The 20,727-nt window shown below is 46.7% G+C and overlaps 1 long non-coding RNA gene across 1 annotated transcript; it reads left to right on the top strand.

Annotated features, from left to right (window-relative positions):
* The first annotated feature begins 1,373 nt into the window (after positions 1-1,373).
* Positions 1,374-17,098, top strand: LOC144672953 (uncharacterized). Its single transcript, XR_013574220.1, has 3 exons — positions 1,374-1,397; positions 13,567-13,644; positions 17,044-17,098. It is a non-coding gene; the product is annotated as an uncharacterized LOC144672953 (long non-coding RNA).
* Positions 17,099-20,727: the final 3,629 nt, after the last annotated feature.

Below are 20,727 nucleotides of genomic sequence, written 5' to 3'. Positions count from 1 at the left end.
GCACCTGAAGCACTGCCACACTTCAGATACTAGAGTCCTGTATTATTGACTGAGGAGCCTGAGGTCTAATAAGCACAGATGTGCTTAGCGCTTCCTAGTGTGGTTAGCCGATGTATAGCATGTATGGAGCTTGTACACAAACTGAGTGCTATGCTTATTGTCATCCTGTTTAAATAGGAGGTCTCTCATAGATGCTTAGATGTCTGAGCAGGACCTGAGATGCTAAAGCCTATTTGAAATGGATGTTTCAGGGAAAGCAAATTCCTGAACATTTTTCTGGGAAAACCATTCACCTGGCGGCCCTTTCCTTCATACCAGTACACCACTTAATAGATAATGGGCCCAAATTTGCTGGCAATTTAATGGCAAGTTCAAGGCAGATCCAATTATGTGTGTGTAAAAAAAAAAATCGAACCATTTGTGATGAGGAAGGAATCTGGCATGAATTGTGCATTGCCACCAACAGTTGGGCAAATTGTCACATTGCATTGTCAGCTTTGCAAAAACTGGAACTTGCCGTCAATCTCCCCATGTGTGTAGATAAATTGCTACATCTGTGTAATAAATTTTCAACACAAAAAGTTAGTGCTGGTATTTCGCAACATAAGGATCCTTTTAAGATGAGATTTGTGTTGCTGCAATGTCATTCAAACTCTGACTCAGAAAGAAAACAATTGAAACTGTAGAGTTTCACATTACAGATAGTAATTTGTTTCTGGAGTCTTCATTAATATACTTTATAGTTTTTGTTCATTTTATTTTCTGTCTCCTTCTATCTCAATCCAAATTTTTTCTTTTCTCTTTTTCTTTTGGTATCTAATTTGACTCCATTCTATTTTCTTAACTGCTTCTTTCCCTATCCTTACATTGTATTAATTAAGGAGAGACTATTAGCTCCATATCCACCAAGGTCCCAGATGCCTTATGACATTGTCAACTTGAACTTCCAGCAACTTGCAGTGCAAAATTAATTGGAGTTGAAGGGTGTGGGGACAAAATCTAAATCACGGTGCCCAGCATGAGATGGCAATGTCCCAACAAATTCTGGGCCTTACTGGTAATTCCTTTAAAGCAATAAAGTCTACTTCTTGAAAATAGGGAGATGCTGAAACCTGAGCCAGCACTTTTAGGATGGCAGAGTTTCCCACTCGAAGAGTCGATGGAAAAAGCATTGCGACCGATACTGGCTGCCCTGCAGTCATTTAATGTTCCAAGGAGCGTTAATTGGCTGGAGGTGGGACTTCTGCCCCTCAGTTGGGAGGAAGTCCTGCCTCAGAGAGCTGCTAGCAAATCAGATTGCCCGTAGCCCTCTAGTCCCAGCAGCGCCAGAAGCTGCAGTGGACAGGACTGGAACTACAAGCAGTCCCCAGAGTCTAAGGCCCAGAGTCCAGGACCTGGTAAGTGTGGGGGTCTCAGGGCAGGGAGGGGAAAGGAGGCCCGGTGGGGGGAGAGGGTGTGGTGGGAAAAGAGGGGATAGGGATGTTGGTGGAGAGGCCAGGAGGGGAGTGAGCACCCGCCGAGAGAAGACCTTGTGGAGGGGCACCAGATGTTGAACGGAGACCGTTGATGGAGACGGCCCCTCTCCAACCCGCCCGAAGCCTGAGCAATGTCACTTGCCAGACCTCCCCCTGCCCCTGAACTCCTCCAACCAGTCTGAAAATTGAGGTTGGACAGGAGTGGTCATTAATTGGCCACTTAAGGTCCTCTGGGGCAAGGATGGGCCAGCCGGCCTAGGCCTCACCCATCCCACGGTAAAATTGCAGAAAGGTCGGGGTGGGGAGGGGCCTGGTGTGAAGGACATCTGAGGAATTTGACAGCCGCGCCCTGCCACCTGCAAACCTGCTGGCTGGGGTGGGGGGGTGGGGGGGCATAAAATTCTGCCCCTAAAGCCACTTAGAAGTTAACCAGCTCCTCCCAGTCTTTTAAAGTTGTCTTTCATATTTGGAAGAGCGACATGTGAAATGTGACAAAACTTTTATAAATATGGGAGAATAAATGTAGTTATTTGTATGTGCTACATCATTAAAACAGGTTTTATGCATTTAAAATCTCACTTTACATAGCAAATAGAACAATTCGTCCTCCATAAATAGCCATTGAATTAGATTTCACCAGATCTGCACAAACTTCATAAACCATTTAACTGCAACTCAAAACATTTTGCAGGCCCAGTGTCAGGTAGTTGGAAGTGTGCACAAACCCATCCTCCTTATTCCCTCTCAAGACATGGGCCAGAATATTACGCCACCCCCACTGGCGTGCGGGATGTCCGAAAATCAATGGACTTAGATCACGGGCAGGAAGAGAGATGGGGTGTCTCCATCAGAAGCCCACTTCTAAAGCCAGGTGCCTCCTATCTCCGACCTCCGCATGAAGGTCCAGTGGCCTCCAGACCCCCTCCACCGTGGCCTCTCCCCAAGACCCCGATCACCCCCTTCGCACCCCCCAGGCCCCCGTACCCTCCCCACTCTGGGGCCCCATGAACCACATTGGCCTCCGGTGCCTTAATTCTGCTCGCTGCAGCTAAGGATTGGAGAGCCGGCGAACCAGATTGCCCGACAGCTGTCTAAGGCGGGACTTCCTCAAGTTGGAGGCTGGGGGGGGGGTGGTGGAAGTCCCGCCTGCAACCAATTGATGCCCATTTGAGCATGCTATGGCTGCGGAGCACTTGGAGTCAGTGGGGATATGTATCCCGCCGACTCTTCAGATGGCGGGAAGCGAGATCACACCATCCAAAAAATTCAAGCAATGCATTTTGGACATTAAAGTGCAGAGATCAGCTATATAGATGATAATGCATATCTTACTTCCTGTTCTCAAGATAAAATTGCAATGACTGACTAAATGTTCTAAACTCTTCACATAATTCCCAGGTTAACATTGCAATTATAATTTGTGTTAACTTGGAAATAGTTTAAAACATGTGAACTTACCCTTTCTGACATTACAACAATGACTACACTCAAAACTACTACATTGGCCATAAAGTGCTTGTATGTTCTGTGGTCATTAATGGCAGCACGTAAACGCAAGCATTTCTTCTTTTTCTGAAGGTAAAAATATGGACTTCAACAATATCTTTTGTTACTGTGATATTTTTCTTTGCGCAAACCTATGTAACATAATGTTAATTATGGATGAGTGCAGCTCCAACAACACTCAAAAAGCTGGATACCATCCAGAACAAAGCAGCCTGCTTGATTGGCACCCTATTCACAAACGTTCATAGTGACAGCAGTGTGCACCATCTACAAAATGCACTGCAGGAACTCATCAAGACTCCTTAGACAGCACCTTCCAAACCCATGACCACTACCATCTAGGAAGACAAGGGCAGCAGATAGATGGGAACACCACCACCTGGAAGTTCCCCTCCAAGTAGCTCACCATCTTGACTTGGAAATATATTGCCGTTCCTTCACTGTCGCTGGGTCAAAATCCTGGAACTCCCTCCCTAAAAGCACTTTGGATCTACCTACAGCAGATGGACTGCAGCAGTTCAAGGAGGCACCTTCTCAGGGGCAATTAGGGATGGGCAATAAATGCTAGCCTAGCCAGTGATGCCCATATGCCAGGAGTGAATAGAAAAAAATAAATAAATTACAGAGTTCTACTTCTACCACAGCAAATAAAAGTCACTTAAGATGGTAACAACACTTCCTTTCAGGAATCTTATATAAAAGCAATTTCTGAAGATTATGTTTAGAAGCCAAATTCGATAATATTTCAGATGAATGCAATAGGCTAGGGCTGAACTTTTCCTGCACCGATTGAGTCAGGCATCAGGGCGGGCAGTAACTGGGGGGGGGCGGGGGGGGGGTGAACAATATGGCAAAAAGGCCAAAAATCAGTTTCATGCCATCGCGAAACCAGTTTGCGATTGCTCCACCCGTCAATAGCAGGCCGCGTTTCCTGCTGCCGCACGTTGGGAACCTATACCGGAATTGTCTAAGATTTGCATGAAGTATGGTAGCGGGTGGGGAAAATGATGTTGTACCCGCCGGCCGCAATGGCGGCTTCTCACGCTGTATCATCCCAAACCCGTCACATTAATTATAAATTCCTGGGAAACATGCCGTTTCCATGGCTGGTGGCTCTCATTCGCCCACCATGCCATCACCTTGCTGCTTCATCATGCCGGGCACCACATTTCAAGTGCAGCTGTGCACACACCTCTCAGTGCTCCCAGCCCAGGGCTGCTGCACAGAAGACAGGGTGGCCCCGAAAGGCAAAAAGACTGTAGCCCCCCCCACTGCCCTGTTTTAGTGATGCGTCCCTTGAGCGCAGTGGAGGCCACAGTGATGTCTTCTACCCCAGCTCTGGTTGCAGGAGGGGCAGCAGCATCACCAATTCAGCATGGGAGACAGTGTGGCAGTAGTGGTCAGTGCCAATGCCCTGCAAAAGTGGACAGCCACTCAGTGCCGCTACAGGACAAATGGCCTCATCTGTTCCGCCAGGGTAAGTCACTCTTCTCAACACAACACACTCTGTCAACTGGATGGTATCCAACACACAACTAACACTCAACACACACACTCAAACCCACCACAGATCCACAGGGATCTCACACCTCAAGGGACAACACCACTAACTCTCATACACACCCTCACATCTCCATCAGGCTCACATTCCCAGGAGCTCGCATCCTCATCCTGTCCATGGCTCCACTCACCATGCAAACATTCCACGCAGTGCCATGTGTCCTGCTCACATTCTCTGCATCTGTTTTCATGCAGGAGAAGCTGGCTCACATCGGCAGGAAGAGGTCCCAGGCTGGGAGTGGAGAGGCCTACATTAGGCTCCTCACTCACTTTGAGGAGTGTGCCATTGCGCTGACTGGTGAGGACATGACCATGCCTGCGGTGATGGGAGGTTGGAGGTGAACACCCTTGTGAGGATTCTACACGACATTATCCCTCCCTCAATGCAACTATGAGTGCTCTTTCTCCTGCTTTTGACTCTGCTGCCATGCACTAATTATCTCTACTTTGGTTCACAGGGAGCTCTGCCAAGTGACCGACACCCTCAGCCAGCTAGTCCATCAGGTCAATCATGGTTCTCACCTCGAGCCAAGAGGACACCACCTCTATTGAAGAACTGGAAATAAGCAGCCTGGAAGACCCATCAAAGTGCTTACACACACCCTACACCAGAGCAGAGACACACACCTGAGTGGAACCTAGTTCTAGAGCTTCTTTTGCAAAACACTTTAAAACTGTGCCCTCTGGTTCTCGATCCGTTTATGAGTGGAAACATTTTCTCCGTATCTACTTTGTCCAGACCCCTCATGATTTTGAAAACTTTTATCAAGTCTCCTCTTAGCCTTCTCTCACCAAGGAAAACAATCCCAACCTCTCCAATCATTCTTCATAACTGAAGTCTGATCCCTGGAACCATTCTCGTAAACCTCTTCTGCACTCTCTCCAATGCGTTCACATCCTCTCCTATAGTGCGGCACCCATACTCCAGCTGAGGTCTAACCTGTGCCTTCCAGTGTCAAACACAAACTTTGAAATTGTGCCCTGCATGCCAAGATCTAGGTCATTTATATAAATCAGGAAAAACAAGGGTCTCAATACAGACCCCTGGGGAACTCCACTACAAATCTTCTTCCAATCTGAAAAATACCCATTAACCATTACTCTCTGTTTCCAATCCCTCAGTCAATTTTGTATCCACGTTGCTACTGTCCCCTTTATTCCATGACCTATAACTTTCCTCACAAGTCTGTTGTGTGGCACTGTATCAAATGCCTTTTAGAAGTCCAATAACACCACATCAATGGCCTTGCCTTCATCAACCATCTTTGCTACCTCTTCAAAAAACTCCAGCAGGTTAATTAGATACGATTTTCCTTTACAAATCCATGCTGACTCTTCTGAGTCATTCTACATCTTTTCATGTGACTATTAATTCTATCCCGAATAATAGTTTCTCGAAGTTTCCCCACCACCAAAGTTAAACGGACTGGTCTGTAATTGCAGAGCAGATCTTTACAATCTTTTTGAACAAGGGCGTAATGTTTGCAATTCTCCAGTCCTCCAGCACCTCCCCCGAATCCAGGGAACATTGAAAGATTATTGCCAGTGCCTCTGCAATTTCGAATCTCACTTTCTTCAATATCCTTGGATGTATCTCATCCCGTCCCACCAGTTTATCCAATACCTCTTCCTTATCATTTTTAGACTGTTCTAGGGACTGAGTTTCCTCCTCTGTCACCATGGCCTGGGCAACATCTGCCTCGTAGATAAAGTCAGTTGCAAAGTATTCATTTAACACCTCAGCCATGCCTCTTGCCTCTATGTGTAAATCCCCTTTTTGGTTCTTAATCGGTCCTACTCCTCCTTTTACTACCCTTTTACTGTTGATGTGCTTATAGAATATTTGGGATTTCCTTTTATGTTAGCTGCCAGTCTTTTTTCATAATCCCTCTTTGCTTCTCATATTTTCTTTTTCAGTTACACCCCCTTTAAGGCAACGGTCCAAAAATAGATTTTAGATTTTAACCAGATCCAGCAAATTAACACAATGCCATGGACAGTAGAATTCAAAATGGCTTTCTCCAGTTTTGGTTTCTGTAGACAGCAGACTTATGCATAAATGCTACAGGCTTCAATAAGGCTACTTCACACACTTCTGTTGGATCACACAATGTCTTCTCCTGACACATAACCTCATTCTGCTTTATATATGTTTCTCTCTTTTAATATGTAAAATCTATTGTTTCATAAGTCTTTGAAACTGTATCTCTCTCATATCATAAAAACTTTCATGTTATCACTCTATTTTGTCAGTAACCTTTGAGAAAAATAAAAACATTCCTTAGCCTTGCTTTTCTGACTATTTGTAAACAGGCTGAGATCCCTTTGAAATCCAAACCCCCTTCATCTATCTCAAAATGCAAATTCCCTTCACACCTTACATGCTAAGCCAACATCCATGTTTAATCATTAGCAAGTCAAACACCGAGCTTCTTTTGATGAGTCAAATCCTGCAGTCTATTTGACTCCAAATGTAATTAAAACACACACAGACAGACTCAGCTACTTACCCCCATAAACCTACTTTACAATAAACTGGAAAAACATTATGAAAATTATTATATTCTCGTGATACCCACCTGCCACAACCCATTTCCTTCAGGATGTCCAGGTGAACGTGCACGTTTCCTTCTTTCCCGAAATTCCCACCCCCATCCACATCAGCCTCAGGCCAGATGAGGAGGGTGCCTGGCATGTGTGGGAGGTGAATGGTGCCATGAACGGGATGAGGACGCGATCCACAGGACAGATGAAGGGGTGTGTGAGAGAATAAATGGTGATGTCCCTTGAACTGGCAGTGAGTGAGTGAGATCCCTGTGGATGTATGATGGGTTTGTGTGTGAGAGTTGAGAGTGACTTACCCTGGCAGAACGGAAGAGATCTTTCATCCTCTTTCGGCACAGGGTGGCTGTCCTCTTTTGCAGGGCATTGGCGCTGACCACCTTTGCCACCACCAACAATGCTCTATTGGTGACCTTGCTTGCTGGTCTTCGCCCTGGATGCCAGTAGAGGACTTCATGGCAGGCCTCCACTGTGCCCAATAGGCACCCAAGGGAGGTATTGCTAAATTTGGGGGCAGCATGTTTCCTCCCTTTGGCAGCCATGACTTTGCAGCAACTTCTGATCCCTTAGAGAGAGGTAGCTCTGTGCAGGGGCGCCCTTTAAATATGGCGCCCGGATTGCTGATGGCCTGAAGTGACAACGGGACGGGTGAGTCAGAGACCGCCTGGCCAGCGATCTGGGATGTTTCCCTTGCATGCAGTATTAACGAGGCTGGATGAGCCGGGAATGGAACAATACGGTACAAAAACCCACCATTGCGGCTGGCAGGTAAAACTACTTTTATCGCGCCCGCTACCGCACTTAGTTCAAATCTGGGATGATTATGCCCATAGTAGTTACAGTAAGTTAACCATAGTCACAGTGATCTAAATACCAATGAGCTGTGTATGGGTGATCAGGCACTGACATGTCACCCACTTGGCGCTGAACTTTATGCTGATCGGGTGGCTGTGTGCCCGACCTGATCGGGCATGAAATCGCGCGGGATGACGTAATCTTGCGCAATACTTCGGTCAGCGGGGGCGCGCGGGTGTCAGAGTCGTGCCCGCCATCAATTAAGAGGCCAGTTAAGGCCATTAAAAAGGCAATTGACCAAGATTTCACATCGCCCAAGTGATGAGCGCTCATCGCACGGGCAAAACAGGCAGGCGGGCAGCCAACATTTTGCAAAACCTCATCCAAGGGCAGAATAAAAAGGGTCAGCAGCATTGTCAGTGTGAGTAGTGAGGAGTTGGAGATAGTTTGCTGCTGGTTGCTTATTGGTTCTTGGCAGCTTCACCTCTGTTTGGGGCTTTTTTTAGCATTTCCAGGCAGCAAATGAGGACTCATTGGTGTCTCCAAGGCCCATGAAGGATTTTGACCATGTGGACCCTTCCAAATATCAGACAGCTGGTAATGGGGATTGTGCTCTCTGCTGGTGGCACCTCCTCTGAGGAGGGAGGGGCAGAAGGGAGATGAGGCCAGGTGTCCCAATGTAGCTTCCAAGGGAGGGGCCTGTGGGAGGAGAGGTGCAGGCATAAAGGGTGCAGGGCCAGCAGGTAGTCCAAGGTGGAAGGGGCTGCAGAAGGCGCCACTATCCTGCTGCCAGGGTTTACAGGCGGTGATGCAGCTACCTCAATATGCCTGAGGTGCAATGCCGAAGGAGGCTCCGCCTCTCGAGGGAGACTGTGACCTCCATTTGTCATAAGATTGGGCCTGAGATCAGCTCCGACTGTGTGAGTGGACACCCCATGCCAGTGGCTCTGAAGGTCATAGCGACCCTCAACATCTATGCCTCTGATTCTTTCTAGGGGTCAGTGGGGGATCTTTGTGGAGTCTCCCAATCAGCTGTCCACAGTTGCATCAAGCTGGTGACAAAAACTCTGTTCAGGCTGGTACTGATCTTTTTTCTTTACCATATAGACGAGACCAGCCAGGCTGAGCGAGCCAGAGGCTTTGCAGTGATTGCTGGGTTCCCCCGCATCCAGGATGCAATCAGCTGCACACATGTGTCCATCAAGGCGCCAGCAGGTCAGCCGGGTTCCTTTGTCAACAGGAAAGGATTCCACTCCATGATCACTTGTGACCACAAGACACATATTCAGCAAGTTTAGGTGCCCTAGGTACCCTGGCAGCTCCCATGATGCTTACTTTCTCAGACACTCCCAGGTGCCAAGGTGCCAGTGAGTGCTCCAACCCGACTAGATGGATGGCTGCTGGGTGACAAGGGCTATCCGTTCAAAAGGTGGCTCATGGCGCCTCTCTGCTATCCAAAAACAGAGGCAGAGCAGCGTTATAATAGGAGTCAAGTACGGTAATAGAGAGGGCCATAGGTCTTCTGAAGATGTGCTTCCGATGCCTGGACCGTTCAGGGGAAGCACTACAATACCCTCCAGCGCGGGTGTCCCTGATGGTGGTTGCATGCTGCGCTTTCCACAATCCGGCACTGGCAAGGAGGGACCCACTGGAGGAGGAGAATCTTGAGGCAGCTCCACAGGCCACAGAGGATGAATCCAGTAGTGAGTCAGAAGAGGAGCACGGTGAGGAAAATACTGAGGGCGTGGAGACAGACCTCTGCATCCTACAGGGAGTCAGGTGTGTTGTTCAGTAGACATATAAACGAAATATAACTGAACAGACGATCATCTGTGAACAGCCCCTCTTGTGCTCATGGTGCCTTAAATTTACATTTGCAAGTGCTGCATCTTGGTACCCACCTCTCACTGGCACTTGCATTGCAGACAGCCTGCTGACTCTGCTGTCTTGTTGACCTTGGCCGTTATCCTCTGGCCAGTGGAGCCTGTGCTGGCCCTGCCTGGAATGGAGCGGCCAATGTCACAGCTGGCATCTGCCCAGTCAGTCATTGCAGCCTCATCAGATGCCATGGCCACTGGCAGTGAGGCAGAGGAGTTGCTGCCATCATCCGGAGCGCCCTGAGAGGAGCCCACAGGGATGACAAGCAGGCTGTGTGCGAACGTGAGGTCGCTCTGGAGCTCCCTGTTCGCCATTAATGGATGTGTACCTAGCTGGGACACTCATTCATCTCCACACTGGCATTGACCACCTGAGGTCAGTGCCTGTGTGAGGGCTTGCAGGTCTGAGTGCAACCTCAGGAACCTCTGATTCTGTCCCTGGAGCTGCTTCTCCATGAGAGTCGCCATTCTCTCAATGGAGGAGACAGTGTGCTCGGCCATTAGGGTTAACGCAGTCCTAATGCTCTGCATGGACTCCTCCACAACGGAGATCATGGCACAATACCATCATGGATCTCCGCCAGTTCCTCCCGCATATCCCGGTGGATGACCATTATTTGCTGCCTCACAAACGATTCCAGAGGCTCATCATCAGCCTTCAATCCAGCAGCGTCCTGGTCTCCAATCCTCCAACTGCTGGCGTCCTAGGGACTCTCTGCCTCCACCTGCACCTCAAGCGAGTGTGCCTGCCAGGTATCTGGTGAGACAATGGAGATCTGAATCACAGTGCCTCATCTTTCAATGATCAATGGAGACTCCAGGTTTGAAACTCTCATCAATGAAGAGACTACACAAGAATGTTTGCACCATCCAAAACTCTCACCTCTGTGTGCTGTGCTCTTACCTTCGTCTGACACCCTCGCCTCTCCTCGACCAGTTGCACAGGGATCGTGCCAGCTCTCCAGCTCCAGGGCATCCTGCCCAAACCTGGTCAGCACCAGCAGGTTGGGCAGGTCTCCGCCTGTCTGTGGTCTCTCCATTGGTTACGGCTCATCTTCTCCTGAAAGGACAGAGGAGCATTGATTAGTCCACTTTCTACCTGCAGCGCCATTGTAACCTGGCCAACCCCACCTGAGGAAAAGCTTGCAGGGCAGATCCGAGTCGTGGACCTCGAGCCGCAAGGCACTTAGTCCAAGCTGCAAGGACTCACCCTCTTGGCCAGCTCCAGTGTCATTGACAGTTGGCACTCAGACTCTAACACCCCTGAGCTCCGCAGGAGGACGGCAAGACCTGAACACTTCTGCACACTGATCCATGCCAACACGGTAATCACACTTCCTGAGCACAGCAGGTCATTGAACCTCTTGCAGCACTGTACCCATGTGCACCACACCACAAAGTGACTGCTCACCTACGCTGCCACCTCCTCCCAGGCTTTCTTCATCAGGTGTGGGGAACTCCTCCTTCTGTCCCTTGGTACAAGGGTGTCCCTCCTGGCAGCCACTTCCTCCAGGGGGACTGCGAAGCACTCATCCAAAAAGCAGGGGGCCGAGTGCCCGCCCGACCTGCCCTCCCACCTGGCATCTCCAGCTGCTGCCGAGGCCATAGGTACCATCTCCATAACACCGACTGTATGCTTCTTCACCAGTAGCCTTCAAGGGGCTGCCAGTGCTGTTTTTAAGCTGGTTACTGGGGTGACATTGGACCCGGCGCATGACACGACCTTCCCCCCCCCCCACCAGCACCTGGCCCTTCCCAACCATTGGGAAGCCGCATTTCACGCCAGCTGGGCCTTAATTGGCCAGCCAGCGCAAAATTGCGGTTTTGGACCAATCGTGGTCAGGGGCCTGTTTCCCAGCCACTCCTGGGCCACCAATCGCCCTTGCCCACCGAGCTGAAAATTCAGGCCTTGGAAACACATCCTGGATGGAATTTTATGCCGGTGGGATTTTACACTCCCGCCCAAGTCAATGGACTTTTGAACGGTTTGCCACATTTTATGATCCCATAAAATTCCAACCCCTGTGTGACATTAAACCTTAAGAAGTGTTGTAAACAGAAATCTCCAAGCACAGAAAATGGTGGACTTTGACATAATACAAAATCTTACTCTACAGAGGACAATTTGCAAAGAGGGTTAGCAAATTAAGCCAATTCAAAATGAAGTGTGTTTGTTCCAATTAAGTTTACTTAAATTTGTTGCTGCTTTTCTTCTTCACACGCAAACAAAAAAAAAGCTTCTTGATTTGTGACCATAGAGGAATGGAGAATGAGGCCAAAGTAGATTTGAAACTAGGACATGGACTTTAAAGTCAATGCTTTCACAGATAGGAAGTCACTGGTGGTCTGCAGAGGTAGAAATATTATAAGTATGGGTCCTCTCTACAGGTTGGGTGTGAACATGTGGGGTTCTAGAAATTATGTGAGGTGGAGTTCAGGAGGCAGTGAAGAAAGCATTAGAGAAACCAAGCCTAGAGGAGATAAATGTACACATGACGATTTTCGCAGTGGCAAGACCTCAAAGCTCAACTCCCATTCTTGCCAATGATGCAGATCTGACTCTAGAGTCCTAGATCCTCAACTTCAAGCCCAGACACCATTTCTTTCCACAGTGTTCCTCGACCTAAAACTGCTGAGTCAGCCAAAACTCAAGCAAAGCCGATATGGGCAGAAAAATAAAACAGGAGCTCAGTGGGCCAGAGAACCTGTGTAATGCTGCAGGACGTCCGTGGAGAAACATGGTTTGTGGAAGGAACAGGTGGATGGGCTAAGAATATTAAGCTTTCTTGTATACAAGGATCAAGCATCTACTTGAAAAATATGCCTGGATGATAGTTTAACAGGTAGAAGTCATGTTACCGTTTATTCATTACTACTGTAGACCTGATATTTTCTTCATGATTTAAAATGTTTATCATAAAAATGAACATGTGTTTATGATAAGAATTATGTTTCTAATATCCGTGTATCATTTTGAAGGGATCCGAAAATCCACAGCTTAATAATATAGAAGAGAAGCAAGCAAACGAGTACAGGAAAAGTATTTGGCAGCTGAAGAATCTGGGTGTAACTAACTGACCACATACGAAAGCATCATGTCAGAATTATACTGTGGGAAGCTGTAATTTACACATTCAAAATTCAGAAACAATTAAATGGGATGGGTGGGCCTCACATAAGTAAATGATCGTGAGTACAATTAATGTTGCAAGGGATAGTTCTGATGATTAAGATGCTAGCTTCATCGATAATTTCTTTGTGGGTGGTATAATTTCAGCAGGAACAAGTGTAAGAGAATTTCCTTAAGAGAATTGAAAAGATGGTGTAGATACCAACAGTTCTATTATGGATTTAATCTTCTCATGCAAAATAATGTTGTTCAATTTGTATGCAGATTAACAGAGTCAATTGAAGTAAGAATTCCTATTGCATTGTAAATGCTGGTTTTTAAGTAGTGAGGGAAAATAGCTTATAATATCCACAGGTATCCCAAAGCTACTCACATCCAATTAATTTTTGAAGTGCGGTCGCTTGTATCATCAGCATCGTGGTTCTATTATGACACTTCTATTAAAGCAATGTTTTAAACTTTCTCAGCTGAATGCAGAAAGCTCAAAAGGGAGAAACCAAGGCAACAAAGAAACTGTATAAGAAAATCTTCTATCGGCATAGAAATAGTAACAGGGTGGGAAAATGAGGAACTGATTAGGGATCAAAAAGGGGAAATATACATGGAGACAGAGGGTATGGCTAAGGTATTAATTGATTACTTTTCATTTGTTTTTATCAAGGAAGAAGATGCTGCCAAAGTCATGGTAAAGGAGGAGGTAGTTGAGACACTGGATGGGCTAAAAATTGATAAACAAGAGGTATGAAGAAAGGCTGGCTGTATTCAAAATTGATAAATAACCAGGGTCGCAGCGGATGCATCCAAGGATATATGGAAGGACGTGAGTGTGGAAATTGCAGAGACACTGGCCATATTCTTTCAATCCTGCTTAAATACAGGGAGGGTGTCTGAAAAATCACAAATGTTACACCCTGTTCAAAAAAGGATGCAAGAATAAATCCAGCAACTACAGGCCAGTCAGTTTAATGTCAGTGGTGGGAAAGCTTTTAGAAAAATTAACCCAGGGCAGAATGGACAATCAATTTGACAAACGTAGTTAATTGAGGAAAGCCAGCATGGATTTGATAAGGGCAAATAGTATTTAATCAATTTGATTATTTTGATGAAGTAACTGAGAAGGTTGATGAGGGTAATGCGGTTGATGTAGTGCACATGGACTTCCAAAAGCTATTTGTTAAAATGCCAAACAACAGACTTGTCAGCAAACTTGAAGCTCATGAAATAAAAGGGACTGTGGCAGCATGAATTTGAAGTTGGCTGAGTGACAGGAACAGGGTTGAATTTTCACCCCCATATGGGGCAAGTATGATGGCGTATCAGTTTTCCAGCACCATCCTGACTCCCAGGTCATCTTCCTGCAGTTGAGACTAGTGGTGGAAGAGCTATACCCACCTGAAAGCAGCTAATAGCCAATTGAGGTAGGTAAATGGCCACTTAAGGTCAATTAATCTGGGAATAGGCCAATTGTGTGGAGGCAGCTACTTGGCAGCAAACCGGAGTTAGGAGGCCGGCACGCACAACAGGCTTTGAGGCCCTCCCCCTCTGCTTGACCACAACTGCAGCCATAGCCCACCCAGAGGATAATGGTGAACAGTTGTTCCTCGGATTGAGGGAAAGTACATAGTGGAGTTTCCCAGGGGTCTGTACTTAGACCACTGCTTTTGTTGACCTATATTAATGTCCAAGACAAACCTTGGGAGTATTGTAAACTGTGAGGAGGATAGTGGTAAACTTCATGAGGATATAGATAGACTGGTGGAATGGGTGGACATGTGGTAGATGAAATTTAATCCAGAATAGTGCGAACTGATACATGTTGGTAGAAAGAACGAGGAAAGGCAATATAAATTAAAGGGTACAATTCTAAAGGGGATGCAGGAGCAGAGGGACCTGGGGGTATATGTGCACAAGTCATTGAAGGTGGCAGGGCAGGTTGAGAAAGTGGTTAATAAAGCAAGTGGGATCCAGGGCTTTCAATGTAGGGGCACAGAGTCCAAAAGCAAGGCAGTTATGGTGAACCTTTATAAAACAACAGTTCAGCCTCAACTGGAGTATTGCATCCAATTCTGGACATCACACATTAGGATGAATGAGAAGGCTTTAGAGAAGGTGCAGAAAAGATTTACGAGAATTATTCCAGAGATGACAGACTTCACTTATAAGGATAAATTGGTGAAGCTAGTCCTCTTGTTCTTGTTACCTTTAGAGGAAAGAAGGTTGAGAGAAGATTTGGTTGAGGAGATTTGATAGAGGTGTTCAAATCAAAATAGAGAGAAAGAGAAACTGCTCCCATTGGCACAACAATTGAGAACCAGAGGACACCAATTTAAGGTGAATGGCAAAACAGCCGGAAGCGACATGAGGAATTTTTTTTACACAGCAAGTGGTTAGGATTTGGAATGCACTGCCTGAGAGTTTGGAGGCAGATTCAATCCCAGTTTTTAAAAGGGAAATGGATATTTATCTGAAGGAAATAAATTTGCAGGGCTACAGGGAAAAAAGCAGGGAAATAAGATCAGCTGAATAGCCCTTATAGAGAGCCAATATAATAGGCCGAATTATCTCCTTCTGTGCTGTTACCATTCGATCTAGGGCAGTAATGTTAAGTACAATATGACCTATGATCTAGGGCAGTAATGTTAAGTACAATATCCAAATAATATTGAAGTGAATTAAACTAAAAATCTTTACTGAGTTAAATAGCTTGATTTTTAAAAAAATGTTAAGTTTATGCATTTACATCACTAGCCAACCTGTCAAACACTTGTGCAGAATTTTACTAGCCCCTGGCTTGTGGGAATGGGGCAGAGGGGCTGCAGCAGGAAGGTTCCCTGTCATTGTCCCACCATCAGGAAAATTTCCAAGTGGCAAGCTGCGAGGCGCACTACAGATAGGCAGCTGATTTGCACAACTAAAGGCCCTATTAAGGGCTGTATTACAGGGCTTGCAACATGATGACAACAGCAGGGCAGCCATAGGGCTGCCAGCTTCAAGAAGGTGGCCTTTGGAGCCTGAAACTGCATGGCTCACAAAGTGGCTGCAGACAGGAGAGGCTGCACCACCTGCCCCCAACAATTCCCTGGGCTTGCTCTGCAATTGGTGGGCCCTTGCCTCTCGGTCATCCTGAATTTTAAATTATACTTACCTCTAAGAGGACGCCTCCATTTTGAGATGTCCCTCCCCACCCTTGATGTCTCTTAGCTGCCTCAGCAGTGCCTACCTCTCCCTGTGGGTCTGTTGAGCCTTTAGAGCTGCCTCCCCTCTGATTGCTGCTGGCAGCACCAGGAGCCTCCCCATCTGTAATTGGATGGTGAGCCACAAGACAGCCAATTAGGAGGCCACATCCAGTAAACTCGCCAAGCCAGACCCTGTTATGTTCTACAGTTGGGTCGCTTTGCTCACGAACATTGTTGCACGCTTATCTGTTGGCGGGTGAGTTGACAACAATATACTGCAGACTCAGAACAATAGAAGATGAAGCACATGCTGTTTATTTACACAGATAACAGGGCACTAACACGATGTGTGCTTCTCCAACCAGACCCGACTTTAAACTAACCCTTAACATTGTAGCCCATGCTAAGCAGCGATTGGGTCATACAGTCATGTGGTCAATCTGCTCACATTCTCTTAAAGGTATATTGCTCCTCAGATTACCACAGACCCGCTGCCAGAAAGTGCAGGCTCAGGGCCCACTTTTTGGCCCAACTTCAGAGACTCAAAACCCACGGTAAAATTCAGCTCTACTACTTTGTATTTCAGTTAGTTATTTCCACATGCTGCAAAATAAAAATTACAGTCTACCTAACATTCTCAAATTATTACAGGACTGCTGAGGAATGGTTGTTAAACCAAGAATCTGCATCTGGAGATAAATATAAGATGAGGTAGAGAAGGATACAGGCCGGGATCTAAGTGAAATCTATGTTTTGATAGTGACATATCCCAAGAGTTCAAGGTTTATTGTTACAGGAGGTTTTAAATAAATGGGGGAGTGAGCAAGCTGATTTAGCAGTGAAATATAATGATTTCTTAATTTAGATATACATACTTTAGGCAGCACTGCCAATGAGCTGTATCTTTATGCTACTAAAGACATAAACAGTGTTTTCAAAAGGCATACTTCTTTTGTACACAGCTGGAACCACCAAAAAAATACATACTTTTGTCATTGAGATGGAAAGCACCAAAATGAAGCAGGAGGATAGTTAGGCTTGTGTTGCCATAGCCTCCAGGATTATGGACCAAGCGCTGTTGTCAGATCTTTGTTGACCGGTATGGGCATGATGAGCCAAATGGCCTCCTTCTGCGCTGTAAAGGTCTATGAGTCTATGAGGATCAACTTGCTACAGATGAAGTAGACGTCAAATCAAAACAAAATGTACTGGTTTACGAAAATGTGAAGTTAAACTATATTTAGAAGTATGTATTTATATTGTTACAAACAAATGTAATAAAACAATGATTATATTTTAAAAAATTAAAATAACCAGAGTAATATGGGTTGTGAGTGACTCAGGTTAATATAATTTGAGGTCTTAACTCATACCAGGTGCTTAAGTTTAGTACAAGATCATGGACTAGAGGCAAAATTTCCATTAAATTTGTGCTAGTTCCCCAGCATAGCCCTGGGATGACAGAATTTGTCAGAAGCTGCCTTGCTGGCTCACCAATTGCCTTCAGCACTTCCAGCATTGTCCATCTCATTTGGTTTTGGGTGCATAGTATATCTGTGAAGATATGGTTAGGTGCAATATGAGTAGGTGCAAATAATGGGGACCACCAATGTTCAGTGCTGATATGGATGATGGAGAGAACTTAGTAATGTAAGGACTGAAAACCCATGTACACAAACAAAGGGAAATTAATTCCATATGCTAATGCATTTTCAAAAATACATTTTCTTTTGCTTGTTCTGAGGCTGCTGGCTACTTTGGACCTTGGAAGGTAATCTAGACTTCCCACAGTCTTTCTCCAACCTCTCTGAGCCATCATGCTCTCAGAGAAACTGCATAACTTTTGAGAAGCAGCCTGTCCACAGAATGACATAGCTCAAACAATCAGGACCAGAGATGCACCATTATGACGGATGAAAACCCATCAAGGCAAGTAGCAAATTCTTGGTTACATGTCCAAATTATTGATACTACATAAGCAAATCAGTATATGTTGAAATGAAGAGATCAAATGGTCCCAACTAATATTATGCCTATGTTTAGTCTTTGCTGTACGCTTTAAAACTATTAAAGCTAAAAACTGTAAATCAAGCTCATACAAAGACTATAATTTTGAAAAAAAGTAATCACGATCAGACAAACAGCAATTGATTGACTTCAATCAATTGCCAGCTGTAAATTAGGCAAACTAGGTTAAATAGCTACCTGCCTTTTTCTTTTATTTTTACTCTTTATTTATGGGAAGGTAACTCTTTCTGGTGGCTTCTCTGTTAAGAATTAACACATAACCCAAACTGCTTTTTTAAACATTCTTTGCACTGTCTTAGGCAAAACTTTCGTTCACCAATTTCTAACATATTTTTGTTGTCTTTTTTCCAAGTTTGTATTGTTAGAGTTCTGTTATCTTTACACCACCGGCCACCACCCTCACCCTCCCAAGCAACCCTCCAGCAAGGGTAAATCTATTCTTCTGAATTTATTCAGTTGTGCTCGCTAGTGACATGGTCTTAAGATAAAATGTCCCTTTTCCAGGAGTTTTTTCACTATATCTCAGAATAGAACTTACACAGTACATTATAACAGACTCCTTGGGCAGAATTTTGAGGTTGGTAGGCGGGCATGGCCAGCGGGATTGGGAGCGGCCAGGAAATGGCCCGCCACCCGCGATCAGCCCCGCCCCCCTGATTTCACTCTGGCAGGCCAATTAAGGCCAGGCCAGCGCAAAACGCTGCTTCTCACTTGTCAGGAAGGGCTGAGCGGGTGTGGGGGTCTGTCGGCCGTTGGGTCCAATGGCAACCCGGCGGCTGGTTTGAAAATGGGCCAGGCAGCTCCAGAAAAGGCTCCCACTCAAGTACGTTTGTTCTGCGTTGTTTTGATGGAGTCCAGTGTGGCTGGAGATACCAGGCGAGAGGGCAGGTCGGGTGGGCGCTTGGCCCCCTGCTTTTCGGATGAATGCCTTGCGGTCCTGCTGGAGGAGGGCTGCCAGTAGGGACACTCTTGTCCCCAGAGGTGGGAGGAGGAGGCCATCGCACCTCAAAAAGAGGGCATGGGAGGAGGTGCCCAACACTGGTGAGCAACCATGATGTGGTGCGGTGCACATGCGTGCAGTGCCGGAAGTGGTCAATGACCTGCTGCGCTCAGGAAGGGTAAGTACTGTGTTGGCATGGGTCAGTGTGCAGAAGTGTTAAGGTGTGGCCGCCTGCCCACCGCACTCCACCCAAAATCGACCTCAGGGGTGCTAGATTCTGAGTACCAACTGTCAATGACGCCAGAGCTGGCCAAGGGCGTGAGCTATGGCTGCTTGGACTGAGTGACTTGCGGATCAAGGGCCACAACTCGGATGTGCCCTGTGAGGTGTTCCTCAGTTGGGGGTGCCCAGGCTGCAATGGCACTGCAGGTAAAGAGTGGACTAATCAATGCTCCCCTGTCCTTTCAGGAGAAGACGAGCCATAACCAAGCCAAGAGGGCACATACAGGCAGAGACCCGCCCAACCTGCTGCTGCTCACCAGATTCAAGCAGGGCACCCTAGGCCTTGATAGCCGGCATGTTCCCCGTGCAACCAGGCGTGAAGAGGTGGGGGCACCAGACGAAAGTAAGAGTGCAGTGCGCACAGATGAGAGTTTCGTATTGTGCAACCATTCTAGTGTAGTCTCTTCATTGATGGGAGCCTCGAACCTGGAGTCCCCATTGATCATTGAAAGACGATGGCACCATGATGCAGATCTCCATTGTCTCACCAGGGTGCTTGGCATGCACAGTGACAATGTGATGACTTTAACTAATGGCATGGCCTTGTTCTCCCTTTTAGATTCACCAGCATGCACTCACTCTCTAGATACCGAACGGCCACCCCTGATGCCGGAGGACCACTGGGCTTCACTTTCACCTGCATCACACCCACTCTCTGAAGCAGGCACCAGCGCAGATACCAGCACTTTGGCTGACTGTGGCATCTGATGAGGCTGCGATGACTGGAGGGATGCCAGCCATGGCACTGGCGGCCCCTCCCAGGCAGGGCCAGCACAGGCTCCACTGGCCAAAGGACAACCACCAAGGCCATGAAGACAGCAGAGTCAGCAGGCTGTCTCCAACACCGGTGCCAGTGCGGGACAGGCACCAAGATGTTGCACTCGCAGATGTAAGTTTAAAGCACCATGAGCACAAGAGGGACAGTTCACGGGTGATTTTCTGTTCATTTATGTTTGGTTTATATGTCTGCTTGTGTGGACATTAACACCAGTAATTGTAACGTCATAATGATTTCAATGTGACGATAACATTGTATTTACTTTGGATCTGATGGCCTGAGTATGCTTCACATTTTTTCTTTTTAGTGCAGGGTACGCCAGTATGTAATGCTGGACGTGAGTGGCTCTATACTTTATTGCACAGGCATTGAGTGGACTTTGGGTGCAAATGAAAGGGTCATTTCAGACATCCAGGATGGAGGCCTGGGGTGAGATAGAAGCTGATCTTTGGCAGCCTAGCTGAAGGAGCATTGGATCAAGACATCTCTGGTGTCCCTGCCTACCTGGAGGTTACTGAGGTCTGCCTCCATGCCCTCAGCTTTCTCCCCACAGTGCTCCTCTTCAGACTCACTACTGGACTCATCCTCTCTGGCCTGTGAAGCTGCATCAAGATCCTC

The sequence above is a fragment of the Cetorhinus maximus genome, chromosome 3 (assembly GCF_964194155.1).
Source record: "Cetorhinus maximus chromosome 3, sCetMax3.hap1.1, whole genome shotgun sequence".
Lineage (NCBI taxonomy): Eukaryota > Metazoa > Chordata > Chondrichthyes > Lamniformes > Cetorhinidae > Cetorhinus > Cetorhinus maximus.
This window is presented reverse-complemented; position numbering and strand designations above follow the sequence as displayed.